General features: G+C 39.6%; 1 long non-coding RNA gene across 2 annotated transcripts; it reads right to left on the bottom strand.

The window, feature by feature from the left end:
• Window positions 1-13,270: 13,270 nt before the first annotated feature.
• Window positions 13,271-19,999, bottom strand: LOC147613260 (uncharacterized). Of its 2 annotated transcripts, XR_015263388.1 has the most exons (7): window positions 19,606-19,999; window positions 15,716-15,831; window positions 15,122-15,251; window positions 14,831-15,016; window positions 14,287-14,335; window positions 14,138-14,178; window positions 13,271-13,724 (listed from the first exon to the last, which is right to left on the bottom strand). It is a non-coding gene; the product is annotated as an uncharacterized LOC147613260 (long non-coding RNA). The 2 variants fall into 2 exon arrangements; XR_015263387.1 differs by lacking the exon at window positions 13,271-13,724 and having other exon boundaries at window positions 14,010-14,178.
• Window positions 20,000-23,030: the final 3,031 nt, after the last annotated feature.

The raw sequence follows: 23,030 nt of genomic DNA, 5'->3' as shown, positions 1-23,030 counted from the left end.
GAGGTTACGGTCCTAGGCCTTGAGCACGTGGCTTCCACACTTGGGTGAATATTCAATTCATACCCCCATCAGGCTCAGAGTCAGTTTCTTCTTGAGATTCAGACTCGGAGTCGCATTGGTCAGAGTCTTCGCTACTTATAGTGTCAAGGGAGTTTGCCACTTTCTTGCCATCAGAAGTCAAGTGCATAACACCTATCATGTTTACTGGCACTAATGGTGGCATATCTTGCCCCTCAGGTGTTACCCAACTTTCTTGCCATCAGAAGTCAAGTACATAACACCTATCATGTTTACTGGCACTAATGGTGGCATATCTTGCCCCTCAGGTGTTACCCAACTTGTGCCTCTATTTCCCCATGTGTCTATGGTTGCCGCTAGGTGTACCCAATCTACGTCATCTGACTCAGTCATGCCTAGTAGGACATCCATATAAGGAGAATCTTCCCCATCATCAGTCTCTTTTTTGCATGTATAGCAATACTTTAATGGGGCTGAGTGAATAGTGGTATCCGATCGATTATCAATGATAACCTTGCTTCCTAAAGGATGCGTGCGACCATTCTCAAGATTAACTCGAATGATAGAGTCCCGGAATTGTAAGTAGACATGGTTTTTCGACCAGTCATGCACCATTTGTGCTTCCCTCATGAAAGGACGTCCTAAGATCATTTGATATGACATAGGATGCTTAGAGAAATCCATTACAATGAAGGTATGCCTTACCTTGTATCCCAGAACCTTGATCTTAAGATCCCTTAGCATTCCAATAGGTTTAGCTATAGTTCCATTTGCCATCTTAACCACTATGTTTGTGACTTCTAGGTGAGGTCTTCCCATAGATTCCCAACAGTTTTTAGTCATTCACAATGCTCACTCCAGCACCACCATCAAGGATTCCCTTTAGAGTTAATCCCTTGGTAGTAATGGGGAGAGTTGCATTAGATTTGTCACCTTCAAAGTACTGTCCCAACTTGTTAACAGGTATTTCAACGACCGAGTCTTCATCTAGGTTGGGCTGTAGATCCACATGTTCCTCCACATCTTGAAGCGTGTCCGGTCTATCCATATTTGCAAATTGTGGTAACCCCGCCTTCACTTCTTTATTGAGAAATTCCTGAAGATCTAAGAATAGCTCAGGATCTCCGTATAACTTGGATATGATCGTGGTTGTGATTTCAGAGGACATGAAATCCATTATTTTGGACACATTCAACGGTACTTTTCGAGATATCGGCCCCTAACTAGGGACTGGTGACGATGGAATCACTTCCTCTTCGATGGGGTTAGGCATTCCCTCACTAAACATTCTTTCAAGCAAGAAGGGTGTCTGCCCACTTCCTGATGTACTATCCTCACTTTCTTCCCTAATGATACTAGGTATAGCTAACGGTTTATGGCTCCTGTGAGGCTGAACTTGTGTAGGAAACACTGTGTCTGGAATCTTGATTTTTCTAGGTTTTGGCTCTAGTTCTCTTTATGTTTCTTCCACCAAACCCCTTAAGTGTTGCACTCGTTCAATCTCCTCTATTGGGTTTGGGTAAGTCCCAATCTTTTTCTTGAGGGTTTTTGGCCCCACGTGGCTTGTCTTTGAGAGTCTCAGACAGTCTGGGTAGCTGAGAGGGCATTAGTTGACTTGGTTGTGGGGCAGGAGGAGTTTCCTTTTGTTTCCCTTGATTTATGTCTTTGCTTGATTCTCCTTCATTGCGCTCCCGAGTGGGTTCCTCCCTTAAAGTAGTGGCTTTGGTCCCCATGGTTTCTATTGAATCAGAATCATCTTCACGATCATTCATATACACAGGGTCGTCTCCTATCCCTATATTAGTCTTTGAACTAGGTTTGGAGCTTGTGGCATTAAGCGATCTCTTCCGTCGCATTTTCTTTTTCTTTGCTCGAGCAATTGATGCAGTATCCCTCTCTTCAAGAATGTAGTTTTGATTTTGAAGCATTGACCGTGTGAGTACATTTGCAGGTACAACAGGTGTGGTTCCTAGTGCCTCATTCAATGGCGTAATCTTGGGTGCACTTGGATTATGTGGACATTGAGAAATCAAATGATCTATGCCACAACGATTACATGTAAGTACCGGCATTCCCGACGTGCTCCCTTGATTTGGTTGCATTTGAGTAGCGATCTTCTGTAGCCTATTAGGACACTCCGCTACACGATATGGTCCACCACAATCGTAGCATTGAAGAGGTGGTCTCCTGGCAAAGGTATTAAGGTTTTGTCCTCTTGTGGCGAGAGCAGCCGCTTGATATACAGACTTGACTTGCCCGAAATGATCCTCCATATAATACTGGGGAGTCATTTCAAACGTATCAATCCCATATGGAACAGTGGGGTCTATATCCTCTTCATAATCCCCACACACACTGTGACTCACAATCCATCTGGTTTATAGGGGTAACCCTCGGATGCAGAGGTTGTGGTCCTAGCAGCACTGGCGATGGTAACCACAGACTGGACTAAATTTGGGTTCCTTGGAACTATGTGTTGTGACGGTTGCTCGATAGGTGGTGCAGGCGCATCAGTGCGGGTACTTGAGGTGTGTTTGACCAGGCTAGTGGTGCAGGCGCATCAGTGCGGGTACTTGAGGTGTGTTTGACCAGGCTAGTGGTGCCTGATTTGCTAACATTCGCTTAAGTACTAGGCAATCCTTAGATTGATGGCCATACTTACCACATGTATTGCAAGATGCTTTAGTCGACTAATAAAGTCTCTCACTGACTCTCCTTCTTCGCGTTCAGCTTTTTGGAGTTGAGATACTACACCCCAAAGTACACTCTCATGTATGTATTCTTTCAAGAACAATCTCTTGAGAGTGGGATAGTGAGTACGCTCTTCAACCCTTAAAGTTCGATACCAATCTCCGGCTTTTCAACTCAAGGTTAAGCCTAAGGCTTTACACTTATGTAGCTAATTGTGCTCTTCCAAGGAATCACACACGTGTTCAAAAACTTCAATGTGCTTCCTAACATCTTTGTTACCACTGAAGTTCTGAGTGAGCTTGGCAACTTGAACCGCCTTGCTTCTAGGCTCTCTCTCAGGTATGCCACACTTTCCGCAATAGATCGTCTGATCGTTTGAGCAAACGCTGCTAGATCACCTAATTGAGCAGGCATAACTCGTGGAGGCACTTCTGGGATGGCCTGGTTGACAGGAGTTGGCATTGGTCTTGGTGTGTATGCAGCTGACGCAGGATATGATATGTGACTAGGCTTAGCTCCTCTTGGATAAGGGTTTTGATAAGGCATTCGTGGAGCATACGCCATTGGCATAACAGGAGGCGTAGGAGCTACATGAGCATGAGTAGCGATAGGTACATATGGTCGATATGCACTGGTACGCATTGTTGTAGGTACTGTACCACTAGGTAGCGGTGTTGTACTAACTACAGTGGTAAACGGGTGCACTTTCCGTCATGCTCATCATCGGAGGGATTCCCTAATGGAAAGTTGAGCCAAAGTTGGAAAGCTAAAGTTACTACCCTTCCATGACTTCAGAGTCAGAGGACGAGTCACTAGCTGCCGCTATTCGTGGATCTTGGGTTGCACTTCCTTGGGTTCCAACTGAAGGCCAAGATGCTAACGTGGAGGGATGGTGTGAGCCTACGTAAACTGAAATGCTTTCTAGTTGCTCAGAGACTCTCACCTGACCAGAGCATAGATGCATGTGACGTGGGTATCCTATGGGCGTTGGTAACTACCCTTGAAGCCCACACAAGTGGTTTCTCAGGTGTTTCGCACCCCATTTTTACTTGGTTTTCAACCCATTTTTACCCCCTTACTTATGGTCGAAACTAGACTAAGGCGTGTGATAGCTCAAGACGAGCGTATCATTCAAGGAGTCCTAGCGTGCTTTACAGCACAGTGTTCGCCTATCCTCCGGAGCTCCTGTGGCCCCCTCAGAACACTCTATTTGTGCCTGTGGGGGGAAAGGTGATTACCCATTGCAAGTACATTAGAAATAAAAAGGCCAAGGTGATTTACAACATTTTGAGACCACATGTACAATGGTCACGATGGCTTTAATGATGTTTCCCTCACTCTAGGAGAAAGGAGGGAATCATACAAAGGGAATTTCCAATGTCTCTTGTTGTAGGTAGGTCTTGCAACTAAAACTTATAAGAAACATCATTTGATACTTAATCAAGAAAGTCTATCTTATAATGCCATCAAGAGATTGAAATAATAAAATAAGTTTGGGAAAATTACGATTATTTAGGTAGTTAACATTGATCTAACACTTGAAAGGTGAAGCGTCCTTGTTTGTGAACACAAAAAAAAACTCTTCCTTATATCATTCACAAACTCTACAACTATGGTGAAATAGAATGTAGTGAAGAAAGGATATTTAGAAAAATGGAGATCTTTGTTTCATTATGAGAACTCCTCTTACATCAAGCAAGCATATTTCCCAAGTGATAATGGAATCACATATGAGAAATCCTTTTACATCAAGCAAGCATATTTCCTAAGTAATAATGAAATTGTGTATGAGAAATCCTTTTACATCAAGCAAGCATATTTCCTAAGTGATAAGGAAATCATGTATGAGAAATCCTGTTACATCAAGCAAGCATATTTCCTAAGTGATAACAACATGGTAAAGTAAAAGCAAAAGGGATAAATGTATAAGATGTAAAGGAAAAGGGATTTGCTTACCTTAGAAAAGGGAAAGATGTACAATTAAAGGGATCATGGTAAAGTAAAAGCAAAAGCGATGAGTGTATAAGGTGTAAGGAAAAGGCGTTTGTAAAATGTAAAAAGGGAAAGGGATTCACTTACCTTAGGAAAGTGGAGTTTTTACCAAGAAAAATTATAAAGAAGAGATTCCACAAAAGTTATCTCCTATAATGCTAATATGGCTTAAATGGCACTAGAGTTTTTTTGGAAAAAGTTGTTAACTAGAAGCAAGGCATTGATTAACACTCATAGGAAATTGGATCAACACTCTCACAAAGTCATAACTAGAAGCAAGACATTGTGATCAACACTCTCATAAAGTTATAACTAGAAGTACGGCATTGATCAACACTCTCATAGGAAATTGGATCATGCCATGTCTCATTCTAGAATAAACACACAATGGACTCGAACGTATCCATTAAAAGTATCCACACTCCATCGGTGTGAAATTTGTGCTTCCAATGATCCCACATAAATAAAAGCTAGAAAAATGGATCATAATTAACCATCCAAAGTTTGGATTATTAAGCAAAGAGAGATTGCCCTTTATACAATAAGCTAAGGAGTTGGGTCTCTTGACAAAAACGAGATGAACCATCCAAAGTTCATATTATTAGGCAATGAGAGATCACCCTTTATACATTAAGCTTAGTGGTTATGTCTCTCAGCAAAAAGGAAATGAGAATGTTTGGAAGGCTTGAACCACATCATCATGGCTCCACATAGTGTTCCAACCCCTAAAAAAGGCAATGGTAACTATAAGCAATATAATCTCATGAAGAAAGCCAATATTTTTATGTGATATTGAATCAGCAAACATCCATCTGGTTGAAGAAATGCTGGAAATCCTAAAAATAGATAAAAATGCTTGCATATGCGAGATTCAAAAGTATTATGTGAAGAACAATGAATCCACCAGTGAGTCAAAATTTGGAAACTTGGATAAGATCTACTTGGGGAACTATACTGGTGAAAACTTTCATAAGATCTGCTTGGTGGGGAAACACGTTAGTGGAAGTAGATCGACCAGAAGAGCTAGTTTCCACATCTAGGTGGAAGTAGATTGACAATAAGCTCTAGCTTCCTTCCCAAGTAGAGACATTGGACTCTAGTCTCTTATTCTCCTCCATGGCATTGTTGAGCTCCTCTTGTGTGAATGTGTTAACCTATGGCGGACATTGAGACGTATTACTTTTTACATCATATAATTATTTTACGTATTCTGAGTCATGGGCCGGGCTTGTCGGTACCACATGTAAAGGGTAAAGGGATTGGGTGATTGCCGATGAGAGGCGCACCTCGAATTTCATTAGGATAAGGGTTAGGATCGGCCGGCCGTGTGTGGGCGCCCATGTGTGAACGGCCAAGTCACATATAAAAGTCAAATGTAACCTAAAACCTCTCATTCGGTAAGTGTTGAATACAAGGAGTGCTCTTGCTTCATCTTCTCCATCTCCTTCTCCAGCGTGTGTGTGTGTGTGTGTGTGAGAGAGAGAGAGAGAGAGAGTGTGTAGCAATCGAGCATTGCGTGGCGGCATGGCTGCGGCGGCAAGGCAACAGAGCAGCGAGGGCGGCTCCTTCTTCATCGCGGTGCAAGAGTCCTTCACGACGGTGGTCTGAGCGGTGAGTGACACACCATTGCTCCTTGTTTTGAGCTTACTGGTTTCCTGGTTGTGTGCTTGCAGCCATTCATGGCTCGCACACGGTGCTTGGCAAGTCTCTAGCTCCGACACGTGCGACAAAAGCGCACATTTTTGGCGCCACTGTCGAAAATTGCCCTGCACCAAGCTCCAGATGCAACTCGGGCTGTTGTTTGAAGTCTATTTTATCCTCCTGCAGGAAAGGCAAAGAGAGGCGTGCTTGTGTGTTTGCTGCTGTTCTTCAGTTTTTTTCTGTTCTGTTGTCTTCATTTTTTGCACATTCCAGTTCTGTGTGTTCGCTATTAGAGCAGTAAGTTAGTAAGTTAGCTAGGGCTATTTTTCTCTAAAAACATTTTTAAGTTTTAAAAAAAAGTAAAAAATTTTAAAAAATAATAATTAAATCAACCCAACTCGCGTGGAAAGAAATTTTTATTGAAAAAAAAAGTGAAAAAGAAAAAACCCCCAATTGACCCCGACCCCGACCTCGATCTTTTGATATATATATATAGGAGAGTGAGTCTCCATAGCTTTCTCTCAAGTGAAAGCTTAAGGGGAGTGAAGCTCTCTATATAGTCTTACCCCCAAGGAGTGGAGTGGGCATGTGGGACAAAGCGGATAGATCCATGTTAGAGCATTGAAGGAGCTAGTTACTTTTCCACCTATGTTGCCTATTATGGATCTAAATAAACAGTTCATGGTAGAGATGGATCCCAACAATTTTGTAACTGGTGTGAAGCCTTAGTTCAGGATGGAAAATCCATAGCCTTTATTGAAAGTAAGGAACCTTTAGGGACACAAATGTGGAACTTAGAGTGATTCATGCATTAAAAATCTAGAGACACTATTTGTAGGTTCTAGATTTGTATTGTGTAGGGATCACCACTTGTTGAAGTATGCTTGTATTCAATCTAACTTGAAAATTTGGAAAACCAGATGGGTTGAACTCATGCATAAGTTTGATTTTAAGATCTCTCACTAAAAGGGGCAACCAACAAAGCTATGGATACAACCCTCATTAGGATTCTTGAGATCAATGCTAAGGATACATCCAATTGACTTTAATCTATCCCTCAAGGAGGAGCATTGCCAAGATTCTTTGTAATGTAGTAGAATCTAGGAATTAGTCTAGGACAAAATCAGCCCAGAAGACTTAGACACACGACAAGTGCTTCTGAGAGAATAATATTGAATCAATATTCCATTTGAGGAAATGAAAAAGTTTTTGTGCCCAATGTCATCATGGATGTCTAAACTTAGATTCTATTTGAGTGATGTGATGCACGTTAGTGTCAGGCACCAAGTTCTATAAAAAGGACCTTATGTTTGTTGGCTAACTCTTTTATTGGTTATGTATGAAATCCCATGTAAAGGATTATGTGTAAAAGTAAGTTTGCATTACCTCTTAGAACCAAGATTAACCATGTATTTGGTGTTGATCATTTGAGATAATATCTACTATAAGGGTGATGGGGTTGTGTAAGAAGATCAGGCTAACCTTGAGGACATGTGTTAATAAATTGAAAGAACATCTACTATGAGGCTGATGGGTTTATGTTAGAATATCATGCTAATCTTTAGGACATGTGTTGATCATTTAAAAGAAAATCTACTATGAGGGTGATGGGGTTATGTGAGAAGATCATGCTAACCTTGAGGACATGACTAGGTATTGTTTAGAATCTAAGGTGGTTCTAGATCAACTTACTAAATAGTCTTAGGATTTTCTTTACCATAAGTATATTGAAATATTTAAAAGAATGTGCAAGTCAGCTATGTTGGATCAAAGACTAGAGCTAAGCTAAAACACATGATAAGTAAGAAACAGTAGAAGGGTTATGTACACACAAGAGAGACAACAATATTGGGCAAAATAGTTGATTGATTACTTCATAGGCAAGTGACCTTTTATAGATTGAATACAACTCAATACCAACTAGAGGTTTCATTAAAACAAGTGGTTAAACACAAAACTAAGTGCTAGAGAAGCTTCACTCACAAGCTAAGTGATTTGGTCCCTTTCACATGGCCCCATTCTTCTAGGGATGTGTTTGGTGCATATTTCAACACCCCCCTTCAAAGACATAATCATTACAATGGTATTGATGACCTTCGATGACTCACCACAACTTATGCTCACCTAACATCCATGCTAGATTATTTCTCTCTTATTATGATTGCTTACCATGACCATATAAGTTTAGGATGACAATTTGAGCTTGAGTCTAGTTAGGAGTAGTTGGGCTAGAGGTTTAGTGGCTGATTTACAAAGATTTACAACACTTATGTAAAGTTGGGCATTAAGAGTTTGAGGCCGGACCCAAGACATGATCTAGAGAAGGTAATCACTATACATTGTGAGGGCTTCATGGTGCCCCTTGTTGTCCTCCTTTGGTTGTCCATGCTCTTCTTCTTGATCTCCATACTCTTCATGCATAATGCAGGCCTTTTGAACCTTCTTTCAAAAGAAACAATCTTTCTGAATGTGTCTAGTTTTGTGACATAAATCATAAATGATTGAATAGTTGTACTGAGCCTCCCCTTTGTAGCCTTTGTTTGATGTGTAGAGAGCCACTTCATTTGGTGAAGTGTTGAACAAGGTGTCCTCTTTTGCTTTAACCTTCAACTTCTTCTCTTCCTCCAAAAGATAAGCTTAAACATCAACAAGCTTTGTGATAGGCATGTTGGCAAAAGTTGTCATAATGCTGTCGAAATCGAGAGGCAATGACTTGAGCAGCACTTCAATGGTAAAAGTTATAGACTTCATATCAAGTTTAAAAAACTCAATGAGCAAACCAAACTTAGAGCTCCTAGATTGATCCCCAAATAAGGTATCCAATTGATCCCATGAAGCCTTGGAGGATTCACACCCATCCACATGGTGCATGTATGTGTCATCCACAACTCAAGAGTTATGATGGCGTAATAGTAGCTTGGTCCCTTGGCTTCTTCACCTTTCCACTTTTGATGCTCCATAGGTCTTTCTTCATGAGGATGAGCTTGATGCCGATTTGCCAAGTGTGAAAGTTTTGCCTCTTGAAGCAGAAGGCAGTATCATGTGAGGCCATTAGGGTTGCGAGAGTTGAAAAACACACTTGAAAGAAAGTATTGAAGAGGTTTTGATTGAAACTTGAGTCACCTTGAAGATTGAAGCTCTTAGTGAATGAGAGATTTGAACTAGAAACTTGTGAAAGGCTTAGAAGAGGCATGGATTTGATTTCAAGAAACATGTTGGGCCTTGTAAGAGAGGCCAAGAGCAACATTGAGGTAGAATCAAGTGATAAGGCTTAGATAGAACACTTGATTAACCAATGATAATTAATCACTAATTAGAAGTAGAAGAGCTTGTGGCTATGGTTGAGAGAAAACCCAATCCTGATGGTGAGCTTCATTCTCCTAGCTGTTGAGGCGACTATTGACCAAGCTCTCTTAGGGTAAGCAAGGGAATATGTGGGCACATCATCTACATCTAAGAGCAATTAGGCAATGTTGGACTATAGAGGAGGCATAGACTGTACGACTACACGAGAGCAAAGAACCAATTTGTTTTGGGGGAAACGAAGATAGCGCAACACATTCAACCAACTCGACCTAATTGATGTGCCACGCTGGTGCGCCCATAGGTAGGGAAGACCCTCACGAAGTTTGGTGGGCAATGAGTGAGTGAGCTCAAAGCATTGAATCCTCCACCAGTTGTGGGTATGGCTGGAAACTTTGGAATCTAGTGAAAAAGATAAGATAGCATTAAATGTGAGCTACTCTCACCAAATCTAGGGTTGCAGGTCGTTCTAGGATCCCTACCTATTCTTGGCTCTCTAATACCATGTTGAAATATTGAAAAGCATGTGCAAGTTGGGTATGGTGTATCAAAGACTAGAGCTAAGATAAAACACATGATAAGTAGAAGAGTTGTGTACACACAAGAGAGACAACAATATTGGGCAAAATAGTTGATTGATTACTTCATAGACAAGTGACCTTTTATAGATTCCATATAACTCAATACCACCTAGTAGTTTCATCAAAACGAGTGGTTAAACACAAAACTAAGTGCTAGAGAAGCTTTAGTCACAAGCTAAGTGATTTGGTCCCTTTCACATGTACAAGGCCCATGTGGCCCCATCCTTCTAGGGATGTGTTGGTGCATATTTCAACAAAGTATCTAATAAAAAATGGTAGAGATGGTAATGGGGAAGTTTAATGCTTGGGCTATTTATGGTGCCTAACTTATAGGAGGCCTATATAAGTGAGTTATTGAGTTAGTTTGAGGGGGAGAGCTCCTCAAACCTAGACGCATGACCCTTTAGAGATTACATAAAAGAGTGTTTCCTTGTGGTATTATATGCAAAGGTGTTTCACGTGGAGCCAAGTCCTTAGATGCTTCTAACCTTTAGCTTGTAGGTGAGCTCAAGGGTGAGCCTGATGGGCTCTATGGTTGGGCATTGAGCTAGATGTCTTATTTTAATATTCTTCTAATTAGGACTAACAATGAATGATTTAGTTTGGGGAATTTATAGTTACCCCTTGGATGATATGTTTCTCCATAGCCCAACTAATAGAATAGGTAGAATATGTAACGCTTATGCCATGCAGCATGCTTACACTCTAGCTACTTAGACAATGTTGCATGCAATAAGATGAGAGGGGTGAAAATAGGAAGAACATGAGAAAAACTAAGGAAGAGAGAGAGAGAGAGAGAGAGAGAGGAATAAAGAAAGGAAGACATAGAAAATAATGATCAAAGATGTGTTTTCTTTTTTTCAACCAAAGTCGTGAACATATATTTCACTTATGCAAAAATTCCAACTAGCTTTTCAAAAATTTGATGCTTTTTTGGTTTTTTTTTGGGGAAAAATTGACCTCACAAATATTAAGAGTCTTTTGAGCATGCCCTCTTTTTAAGATTTTTTGTGTTATGTGCTAATGATTCACTCAACTCATATCAATGTTACAAGTGATTGAATGCAATCCAACAATCAAAAACAAGAAAATAAGGCCATATCACATTACTCACTCTTGAAGGCCTCCCAATTTGATGTAAAAAGGCATGAGCATATGAGGTAAGAGAGTCAATATCTTACATTTACAACCACGTATCTTATAGTTTTTTTTAGTGGTAGTTAAGAATGTCTCGATGTGTTTTCATTTTCGCGGTGTTGCATGTTTAAAAGAAAGATTCCAATGAAATTTTAAAAATAACTCATTATTTTATTGGTCACTTTGTGAAGGCGTAATTTCAAATCAATAATTTTGGAGGTTGAATTACCATATAAGGTCCCGATTTATATAAAATGGGGCAAGTCTAGTCTCTCCTCCTAGGTTATCGTGCTTATGCTGCATAAACCTTCTTTGAATTGATTTGATTTTTTCAACTTTCCAAGGTGCCCATCTCAACCTCATGAATGGTAACATCATGAACTACAATAACAATTGAAGAAGAAGAAACACAATCTTATGTTACTTTATTGAGTAACAAAAGCTCAACAAGAAACTAGCTTAAGGAGAATTGAATTTACACGGATAAGATTAGCAATGAGCATTAAATAATTTTAGAGTATAGATCTTAATAATGTTAATCAAACTTTCTTACCCTAAATAGTATTGGTTAACGTTGTAGCTTGTCTACATGCTTGTTTAGAAGCTATTCGAGTTGCTCTTCAATTCCTACTGTATCTATCCTCCCACCACTACTTGTGAAATTATTGGATCTTGGTCACTGATGAACTCATTTTCCCCTCTTCAATAAGATTGCATTGACTTTGCTGCTTCATATTGTGAGTAGGTATTGTCCCTCTTGAATTAGATTGCATTGGTTTTGCGTCTTCATATTGTGAGTAATCACTTTGATGATGCTTCTAGAAGGCACATCTCGTATCAATCTTAACCTTTGTAGATGGGCATCAAAATAAGAAGATGTGGGTGGATCTACCAACCCTCTTAAATTTAGGGCTAAGTTGTAAATTAAGTTTAATTCATAGCACTCCTCTCCCTAAGTGAACAAAATCACATACATGGCATTCAAATTTCATATTAAGTGAGCATTTATTTATTTTTTAATGATCACAATGATTTACTATTTACAGCCACTTGGCCTTTTAAGGTTATGCATGCAAGTGCGATGGGCTGAATTGGCATGGACTTTATATGTATAGTTATTACTTATAGTTATGGAGATACAATGGAAAGATTGAATATATACAAGACTTACAATTATTATTACTCGCTTAAAACCATGCAATTCAATGTATTATTGCACTAACGCAATAATAAAAGGAAAGCCAGTTAAAATTACTCAAATTTTGCTCTACCAATTAGTTGTTAATCTAATGGTAGGGTTAGTTTTTTATGCAAATACAATCATTGTAATCTATGTATGGAACTGCTCAATTTTGAGCAAAATATTTTAAGGGGAGATTATGAGGAGATTGGGTTGATCTTTGTATCAAAATTGCTCAATTTGTTAAACTTAATAATCAATTAGATTGATTATTACTTAAATTTAAGCCAACCATCATTTAAAAAAGTTGTTGGAAGATGGGTTGGTATCATCACAAGGAACTTATCACACATTCATATATAGCAAAAAAAAAAGCATTTTGCCAGATGAGTAAAAGTTTGAATCTAGGAAAAGTGCAACACTTCTAGTTCCAAATTCTTGCTATATAGCATATAAACTAGCAATAAATAGCTATATAGCAAACTATATAGTAAAAAGTTACTATATATAAAAATTCATAAAAGAATTCACTATATTGTAATTGATACAGGAAAACTTTCCTATATAGTGATTAATATAGAAAAACTTTCCTATATAGTAATCTATGTAGTAAAACATTGCTATATGGTAACTAATGATCAACAAATTACTAGAGAGTAATCTATATAGTAAAATATGCTGCATAGCATATCAATATGTAAAAATTCACAACACAATAGTGGTTTAATTTGTGCTTGTATCATTTTCAATGATATAATCAGATCAACCTACACGATGATTTCTAGTAGCTGTGTGCATGATAATAGGATACACAAACACAAATGAAAAATAGTATCAAAATGAAAGACAGGCCAAAATAAAGGTGACTACTCCAAGCAACCACAAAGGAATGAGCAAAGGAAGACCCATACTTGGAAAAGTTGCTCTGCAGATAAGTTAAAGCATTAATAAAAAGCTATGAAAGACAAAAACCTTGGCAAAGACACACAGCTCAATGTTGTTTCCAACCCGGCAGGTCACTTTGGGAACATGAGTTAGAATTTCCTCTCGTACTGCTTAGGTTCTTGTGATACCCAAGATGTTGTTACCCTTCAAGTTTTCCTATTTAATCAGTGTCTTGAGAAGTGGAAGCGATTCAATGGAAGAGAAAAGAAGCGCAAAGGTACATACAGTGCTAAAAACTGTAAACAGAGAAAAAAAAAACTATTTATCAAAAAATCTTCGGTTATACCTTCTATATGAGAAGCATACTAGGGTATACAGTAGGTATAGGTGAGGGTATTTAAAGTATTGTAGGACATTTATGAGGTGCTGCAGGTCAGCTGAGGCTATCTAAAGTATTATTATAGGGCATTTATGAGGTGCGACATGGCACACAGCAGGTACAACTGAAAGAATGTATGGTGGCACAAGGCTCGTCTATACTTTAAACATAGTGTAGTGTATATATAGCATGTGCATATAAATAAAATGTAGATGTGCTAGATGTTTTCATTTTATAGAAAAATATGTGTACATAATATAATTGTGTATATTTGTATTTATCAAGAAACTGTAATTCAAGCTTTGAAATGAAGCAAAAGGACCAACTTACAGGCCATGGAGTCCATAGAGGAAGCAGTGAGGCGACATCAACTGGCACAAAATTGAGAGCAAACAACATCAGTTGGTACAACATTCAGAGCAAATGATAAGTGCAGATAGTGTATTTAGAAAACTGAGACCCTGGGGCATTAGAATCACCTGGATGACGTAGTTCTTGAAATTCACATTCTCTTTTTCCTTCTTGGATCTGTACATTCAGATAGCTTATCAAGTAGGTACTAGTGCTATTGTAAGCAAGTCACATTTAACATACATAAGAGAACAAGGATGCTGGGGAAGCTGTATGCAGGCTAGCAGGGGATTACATAGACAAAGCTAGGCATATGTATACATCCCAAACACACCTAAGCCGATGTGAGAGAAGGTAAGCGTGCTGCATCATTGTACTGTCATCTAATTGAATCATAAATGTGGTATTTATAGAAGGTTTTGCCACATTATGTACTAGGGATAATTTGAGAAAGACAGCTTAGCCTAAGGTTTAACGTTGCAAGGTTAATTAATATGCTACTGTATCAAGATAAATCAAACCTTGTTTGGCATGCTAAGCATAGATTGGAATTATCCTGATGGTGGCCTCATCTGAGGTGCCCACATAGGCTCCAGTTGCTATCAAGGAGCCGAGCACTATTCCGGCGTAGTGCTAGATGAGGAGCTGGAATCAACGGACAAGAAGACATACCTTGGAGGAGGCATTGTAGTTGTTTTTGCAGCTGAGGTCTCGCCATAGCTATTACTAGTGAAGGAGCACGACAGCAGAGACCATCGCCCTACATTCTGTAGATGGCGTGTACTCAGCCAGGCTATGTAAGCCCAGGCCATAACCTTGGCATTCTCCTACTCCTTCCTGGTAGAAACCCTAAAAAGTCTGTAATAGAAATTTGAAATTAGCCTTTGCAGATTGATACAATCACGATCTAAAAAGACGTACTTATTAGTAAAGCATAAAAGCTACTAAAAGAAATTGGCCTACTTGATACTTTCCGTGCACTGGAAGGCTACAGCAGCTCCCAGGAACAGTTGTAACAATTGGTGTGATAGCCTGCTTGCAATCATAGCATGTACTTCTTGGGCTTTGACATATAATTGCACAAGCTTTCAAGCTGTAAAACAAGTGTGACAACATTTAAAGAGATTCTCTCATGTTTCATCTGTTTGAAACAGTTTAAGTGCCTTGTCACCATGCCCCTATTTCACATATCCTACAACGAAAGCATTTCATAAGACTAACAATTCAAACTACAAGCTTGTCAAATACTTTGTTTGCCTCTGCTAGCCACATTTAGCTTGCATATAAAATAAGGTGCTGCCAATAAAAAAATCTCTTTATGACAACCACATCTCTTGCAGGCTTGCCACAGTATTCTGGCGTGAGCATAGCAAGCTATGCATATATTCCATGAAACCACCTCGGGCACCCACCATGCTTGCATGGCTCCCATGTGTTTGTTAGTATAAGACTTGAATCAAACCCAATAGAGATAATATTGTTGCCCACAAGCAAGCAAACATCATCCACAGTCACACCATTCTTTTGCATGTGTCAATTTGGCCTGTTTAAGGTTACCTATGCTGGCAAAAGCATTGAAGTTGCTCACAAGAGAGACATCGCCCACTTCATGGCCTTCCTCTTCTAACAACAACCAACTAGAAACTAAACCAGACGATGTCATGCCCGCCCACCTACAATAAGATAAAAAGAGATAAATCCATTTGCTAAAAAACAAAAACTAAACTCCTCCGATTAACGTGGAGAAATCCACCATGCAAGCATTGAGAAATTTAAGATGGACCATAAACTGTCAGTCTCCTCCATAATTGAGACTCATAAGTTACAGCACAATAAAAAAGAAAAGATGTCAGAAGATGACTGTAATTTCTCATCACCTATTTTACAGCAAGCTCCATGAACATATGAACAATCATGCATGCCTACATTACGTCGCTAGTGACCTTTGTATAATTCAAGCCATAGTACGACACTAAAAAATATTAGGCATAATCACAAAAAAAGGATTATTCAAAACACATTTCATTTATTGCCATGGGAAGGCATTTATGAACCTATTAGAACGTTTCAATTATAATTGTGCGGAATGCCTTTTGTGAATGTACTAGCACTCATGCACATCCATCTAAAACCCCCACAAGTCAGATGACCTATAATCTTTGTCCATTTTTACAGTAGAAACGCCCCCAATGCGCCCCACCAAGAATTAGGACAGTTCATTAAAAAAACATCACAATCCAAAATGACGTACGAGTCAGAAACAGCTTAGTTTTTTTTTTTTTTTTCAAAAATCACTTCAATTCTACCACCTATGTCCAGACTAGTAGCAAGATTCATCTAAAATCCCCACAAGTCAGATAACCTATAATCTTTGTCCATATTTCCAGTAGAAACGCCCCCAATGCGCCCCACCAAGAATCAGGACAGTTCATTAGAAAAACATCACAATCCAAAATGACATACAAGACAGAAACAGTTGTCCAGAGTAGTAGCAAGATTCATCTAAAATCCCCACAAGTCAGATGACCTATAATCTTTGTCCATATTTACAGTAGAAATGCCCCCAATGCGCCCACCAAGAATTAGTACAGTTCATTAAAAAAACATCACAATCCAAAATGACGTACAAGACAGAAACAACTTAGTTTTTTTTAACAAAAATCACATCAGTTCTAACCATAGTCACAAGAAACGTTTCGAGGTTTTTTTCATTTTGAGTATTGTTTCAAAACGTTTCGTTGCTCAGCTAAGAAACCGCAAGGTTTCGAAAAATCAATAACTTCATAAAGTATAAATACTTAAAGAACTTATAGTAGCCGAAAAAATGGTGTCTTCTCTCAACATCTCCGGGAACCATTCTTATTTTGGTGAGGCATTATGACAATTTTGCTTGATTAGATGCCACAAGTGGTTCAATCAAGAGAAGGTAGAAATTGGGAAAGATTTAAGACATTGAAGGATGGTGTATGAAGAAAAAGGGAAAAGGAGAAGATCACCATTCTCCCCGCTCGGGGATTCTCTTCTCTTCCCCTACTCAAAGTACACAGGCATCCTCTTCACAGATACCTATTCCCTCTACCCAAATTCCTGTGCCCTTACACACTACTTCTTCTTCTTTCTTGTATCCACAACCATATACCCACCCCACCACTTCTCTTGGTTCTCCTCTTCTATAGTATCTACCTTCTTCTCTACGATCCTATGCTCCTCCCCGAGTCACTGATTCCATGAAGCTTACATCCACCAATTATCATACCTGGTCCTATTATACCAAACTTCTTCTGGAGAGTGCTAGTGTATGGATTTCCGTGTCTACACCTTCTTTGGTGGATCCAATATTCCGGGGACAGTTGGATGCTCGTGCTCACCTCATCATCACACATTGCATGACTCCCACCGTTAATGCTCAGTTCATCTCTTCTGCACGACAGATATGGCTAGAGATTCAAAGGAGGTATGGTCATTTCCTCCGTAAAGATTGCCAAGTTGGAAGCGGACCTTGAGAAGTTGATGATCAATGATTCCGACAATATCACTGAGAAGATTGGAGAGTTCACTCGGCTTAAATGACAACTTGAAGAATTTGGAAGCGCTATCAATAACCTCGTCCACAAGTTACTAGGTAAACTTCTTCTTGATACGATATATTTTCGTGAACCTCTCCCCTCTTTTGAGGAGGTCTTGAGCTACTTACATGATAAGTGCTTGATGAGAGACAAAGGGAAGCTGGAATCTGCATTTGTTACCCCAGACAAGGGCAAGACCAAAGATGGCCGTGGTGGCAACAACAACAACAAGCAGAAAGTCACCACAAAGTCATCTTTCGATGACGACGATTTTGACAATTCTAAGAGCATCTAGGGTTGCAGGATGAAGGATTCTTGTGAGTTTTGTGGCCGACTTAGACAGTCAGAGGCAAAATGTTTTGCCCGACAAGCTACTTCCCGCAAAGCTAAAGCAATGCAAGAGTCCTCCGATAACTCGGATACTTCACCAACGACAGAGGAGAGTACGAAGTCTCATGCCAAGATTGCCTTTCTTGCTGTCTATGATCCCCCTATTCTTTCATCTTCACAGAAGCAGGATGAGTCCATCCTAGTGGTCACCCAGGTGAGCCCACCTCTTATCCAAGGTGTGTGGTCAGAGTACCAACACGGAGTGCAAGTGGTAAAGTGGACATGACGCCTGGTTGGCACGGAACTTATATCTATGCCAAGACTTCTGATTCAGAAGTCAGTGCCCTGTCCGCAAAAGAGGATTATTTACACGAGTTTCTAACAGAGACCTTGTTAGTTCCTCTCATCCCTTTGCATGAGAATCTTCCTTCTCTTGTGTTGTTACATGCTGATGCTATTATTGCAAATTTTCTCTCCTCTTTCAAAGGAGGGTAGTGGTTCTTCTCCAGAGCAGGTGGATGAGATATCCCCACATATTCAGAATGCATCTTCCACTATCTTGGAGCTTGTTCCTACTTCGACCCTAGCAAATTCAGCTATCACCGATGATCCTTTTGTTTCAATGGTTGTTTCATTTCCTTCTTCTTCAAAGAAGAATTCTACTTCGGTCCTGATACTTGTTGCAGATACAAAGGCGGTACCACTTTTTTCAGAGCCATCTATGGTTCCATCTCCTGAGGGCTTCTCTCTCCAGATTGATCCTGGTGTCTCGTCTTCGATATCTTCTCGATCTTCTCATGGCTTCTTCCGGAGACCTTCTCGGTATTTGGATGTACCATATCTTCGCGAGCTTCGTGCCTTTTATGAGGAGGGTGTTCCTTCACACTCTTTGGAGGATTTTTTGCAATGTGCCGGAGTTGGTCCACCCATCTGGCACTAAAGAGGAGCTGTTAGAAATTATTTCATCCCCAGATGGACTTTCCCACGCACATTCATGCTTGTGTCTAGCTCCATATGAAGCCCTGCACATGCATCTAAACACTACATTTTTTTTTTTGCCTATTTTTAGGCATCATTTCAGCATTTTTAAGCATTATTAGCCAGTCCTCTGATTTTCTACTGGCTGACCAGCTCCTCCAACTCCTCTCCCATATAAAGGTGGCTAGGCTTAGCCTCATTCTTAGATTTGTTTCAGCTTTTGCAGTGATAGGCAGCACCTACGGGACCTCCCCCATGCTGCTCCACGTCATGTACAACCTTTTCTGGTGATATTCAACAGTGATATTCTTTTCTCTTTTTATGCTTGCTGTCCATACACAGTGTTTCAGTTTTTGCAGCAGTTCTTTGTGGGGGAACGATGGCCCCTGCAAAATGGCCGGCCAGAGCCAAAAGAGCCACTTTGGCAGTATGTACGGCAACGCCAAACTGTATGCCTCCGGCGAGGGTGAGCTTATCCTCTTGACGAAAATTTGATTTAACAGTTTCAACAAGAATCAAGAGATTGATCTGGATCTTTACAAGAACATAGAGGCATGGGATATTAGAGTGTACCAGGAAGCGTTGATGCAGCAGGCCCCATAGGTGACGTCTCCAAGGAAAAAGCATTCCTCGTCGACCCCAGCGAAGCTCTCCAGAATGTCGTAGAGAGGCAAGACAAACATAGAAGGCGCCTCCGTAGGCTGCAGAGCCACACCGTCTTCAGAATCTTTAGGTTGTAATGGCTCGGGGCCATCACAGTCCTCCGTGCCCTCTTTCACTTGATGTCACCTTCTTTGACCTCTCCGGCCATCATTCGAATCAGAGGAAGGGCTTGTTGATGGCCAGTTTTGCAGGCGATGGGGAGGAGGCCAAGAAGCGGTTAGGCAGAGCACCGAAAAGAGAGGAATGCTAGCGGAGAAGATGATGTGGAAGCGAGGAGAGGAAGGTTGCAGAGAAAGAAGCTTCCATAGCCACAAAGCGCGCGCATGTGTGTATTGAAAGAAAGCACTTTGATTTAAAAAATTAAAATGACATGTAAAATTATATTATATAAGCATTTATACTATATTTTTACACACATATATACATACATGTGTGTGTGTTTTGAAAGCGTTTTAATTAAAAACTTACTTTTACTTTATTTGTTTATATTTATATATATGTATTTATATACATATATACATACATGTGTGTGTGTTTTGAAAGCGTTTTATTTAAAAACTTACTTTTACTTTATTTGTTTATATTTATATATATGTATTTATATACATATATATGTGTATGGGACCCTTGTTCCTTCCTACTAAGAGACTTGCAACATCACAATCTAGTCTTGCATTTGAGAGTTGTTTTTGACATTGGTTTGAGTCATAAGTTGGTTAATCATTCCCTCCTTTACTCTTTTTACCCCCCATTGTCCTTAACTTGCTCAACTGGTGCAATCATCTACTTCCAACTCCAATAGCTTCATAGATGGTGCAATCATCTACTTCCAACTCCAATAGCTTCATAGAGGAGGAGCACTCCTTGGAGCTCAAAATAGGCCTTAAGAGCTCCAATGGGCTCAATCTTATCTACACAAAAGTGAGCTCTTAAAGGATTGATTTAAGGGTGTATAAAGCTCATTAAAGATATAATGAGCTCATAAGATGTATTAGGAGCTCCTAAGAGTTTGAAGGAGAACTTGCATGTGCTATCTAGATTATATGAGATCACATAGGATCAAGAGCTTGTGAAAGCCCATAAAATCTCATACAAGATCCTATGGTTTCATGGGATCTTGAAGGAGCTTAAAATAGGCCTTAAGAGCTAACGGCTCATACGATCTCAAAGAGTTGATTCTATAGGATCTTATAGGAGCTCAAAATAGATCTTAAAAGCTAATAAGGTCTCATATGATCTCCAAGAGTTGAATACGATCATGTAGGATTACATAAGAGCTCCTATTGATTGACTCATTTGGAATGCATTAGTGCTTCATATGCCCTCTTAACAAAGAGCTTCTTGGAGAAAATAAGTCATGAAAGAGATTTCATGAACTCATGTAAGAGCTAGAGCTACGACAAGCTCATAATACCTCCTAGCTAAAAAACCACATAAAATCACATAGGAGGTCACAAGAGCTCATTATAGCCCATATAAGTTTGTATCAGCTATTGTGACTCCATAGAAGCTCTTAAAAGGTTGTAAGATGTTGTAAGAACGCATTTTATCTAATGGGAGCTCATGATACCACCTAAGAGCCAATAAGAGTTCCTCTTATGAGCTCATAGAATTATATATGATCATATAATAGCTCCAATTCTACATTCTTAGAAGAGCTCAAGTGATGCTTGAAAAGCCCACCATAGGAACTTGCAAGATCATATAAGAGCTTCTTCGAGAAAGTAAGAGCTTACATGAGCTTATATAAGCTTGTTTGAGAACACCTAGCCAGTTGACTACTAGTACCAAAGGAATCTATATCACTATCCTTTTGAAGAGATATAATCCCTATGCATCAACATGCACCAACCTTTTAAGAGATCTGATTCAAACATGACAAGATCCAAAGAGTTAGCATCTTAGTACTTACCTTACATGAGAAAGTAAGAGCTTACATGAGCTTATATAAGCTTGTTTGAGAACACCTAGCCAGTTGACTACTAGTACCAAAGGAATCTATATCACTATCCTTTTGAAGAGATATAATCCCTATGCATCAACATGCACCAACCTTTTAAGAGATCTGATTCAAACATGACAAGATCCAAAGAGTTAGCATCTTAGTACTTACCTTAGTTTTCTTTTAAACACTACCATTAGTATCATCATATTTATATCAAGAGAAGGATTTACATAGCAAACCGTCCATCTCGAGATTTGTTCTCTCTACACTTGCATGCATTTGGACAGCTCTAAGAGATTGAAGGGAAAGATGTTAACATTCAAGGAATAAACATCTCTAAGTAGTGTCATTACCTTAATTTCGTTTTAAACAATACCGTAGTTGGCATCATCATACCTTCTTCAACACCTTCTTTAATACCTTCTTCAACACCTTCTTTAATACCTTCTTCAAGAGGAGTATTTAAAGTAACCCTTGTTCTCAAAGTCTTCAAGATCTATTGCATGCTTATATGCAAATGAAAAGATAGCATAACGTACCATATCTAAGAAAATTTATCAAGATCCTAACTCTTGTATCTGCCTTTGAAATAGTTATATACATGATCCTACTTTCTCGTCATCTCATCATCTCATAGTAAACTAGTGCCTTCACATTTTAGGATATGTCTCTTAATCATTCACCTCTATTCAGGCACATAGTTATATTGAGTATCTTTGGTCTTCACCCTAAAATGGAGCCAATCCATACTAACCATATCAAAAAGGCAAGGAGGGAATTATGCTTGGCAAATGACCTAAATTGAATTACGTGGTGTGGGGATGGAAGGGTACATTGAGGGATACACCAAATCGTGGTGGAGTAAAGAGTCCAACTTTAAAGAAAGCACCTTTCAATTATACAAACATATCAATGATCTACAATTTCTCTTCTTGTCTCACTCTCCCTCTCTCATAGGCATATACAGACAATATCTCTTCCTCTCATTATCGCTCTTGCTCATCCACTGTCTCTTCTCTCTATATATATCTTAGCCCTCACCCTCACCTATGCTCACACTCACACACACACACGACCCACTCTCTCTCTATCTTAGCCCTCACCCTCCGCTATCCTCACACACACACACACACAAACATGACCCACTCTCTCTCTCTCTCTCTCTCTCTCTCTCTCTCTCTCTCTCTCTCATGGATACGTACACACACCCTCTCTTGTTCTCTCTACCCTTTATCTCTATCTAGCTATACCTCCATGTCTCCTTTCCTCCTCTACCCTCACCCTTTATCTCTATCTAGCTATACCTCCATGTCTCCTTTCCTCCTCTACCCTCACCCTCTCACCCTTCCTCACACACACACACAAACTCTATATTTCCCTCCTCTCTCTC

This window comes from Cibotium barometz, chromosome 44 (assembly GCF_041138505.1).
Source record: "Cibotium barometz isolate CiBa-2024 chromosome 44, ASM4113850v1, whole genome shotgun sequence".
NCBI classification, from domain to species: Eukaryota; Viridiplantae; Streptophyta; class Polypodiopsida; order Cyatheales; family Cibotiaceae; genus Cibotium; species Cibotium barometz.
This window is presented reverse-complemented; position numbering and strand designations above follow the sequence as displayed.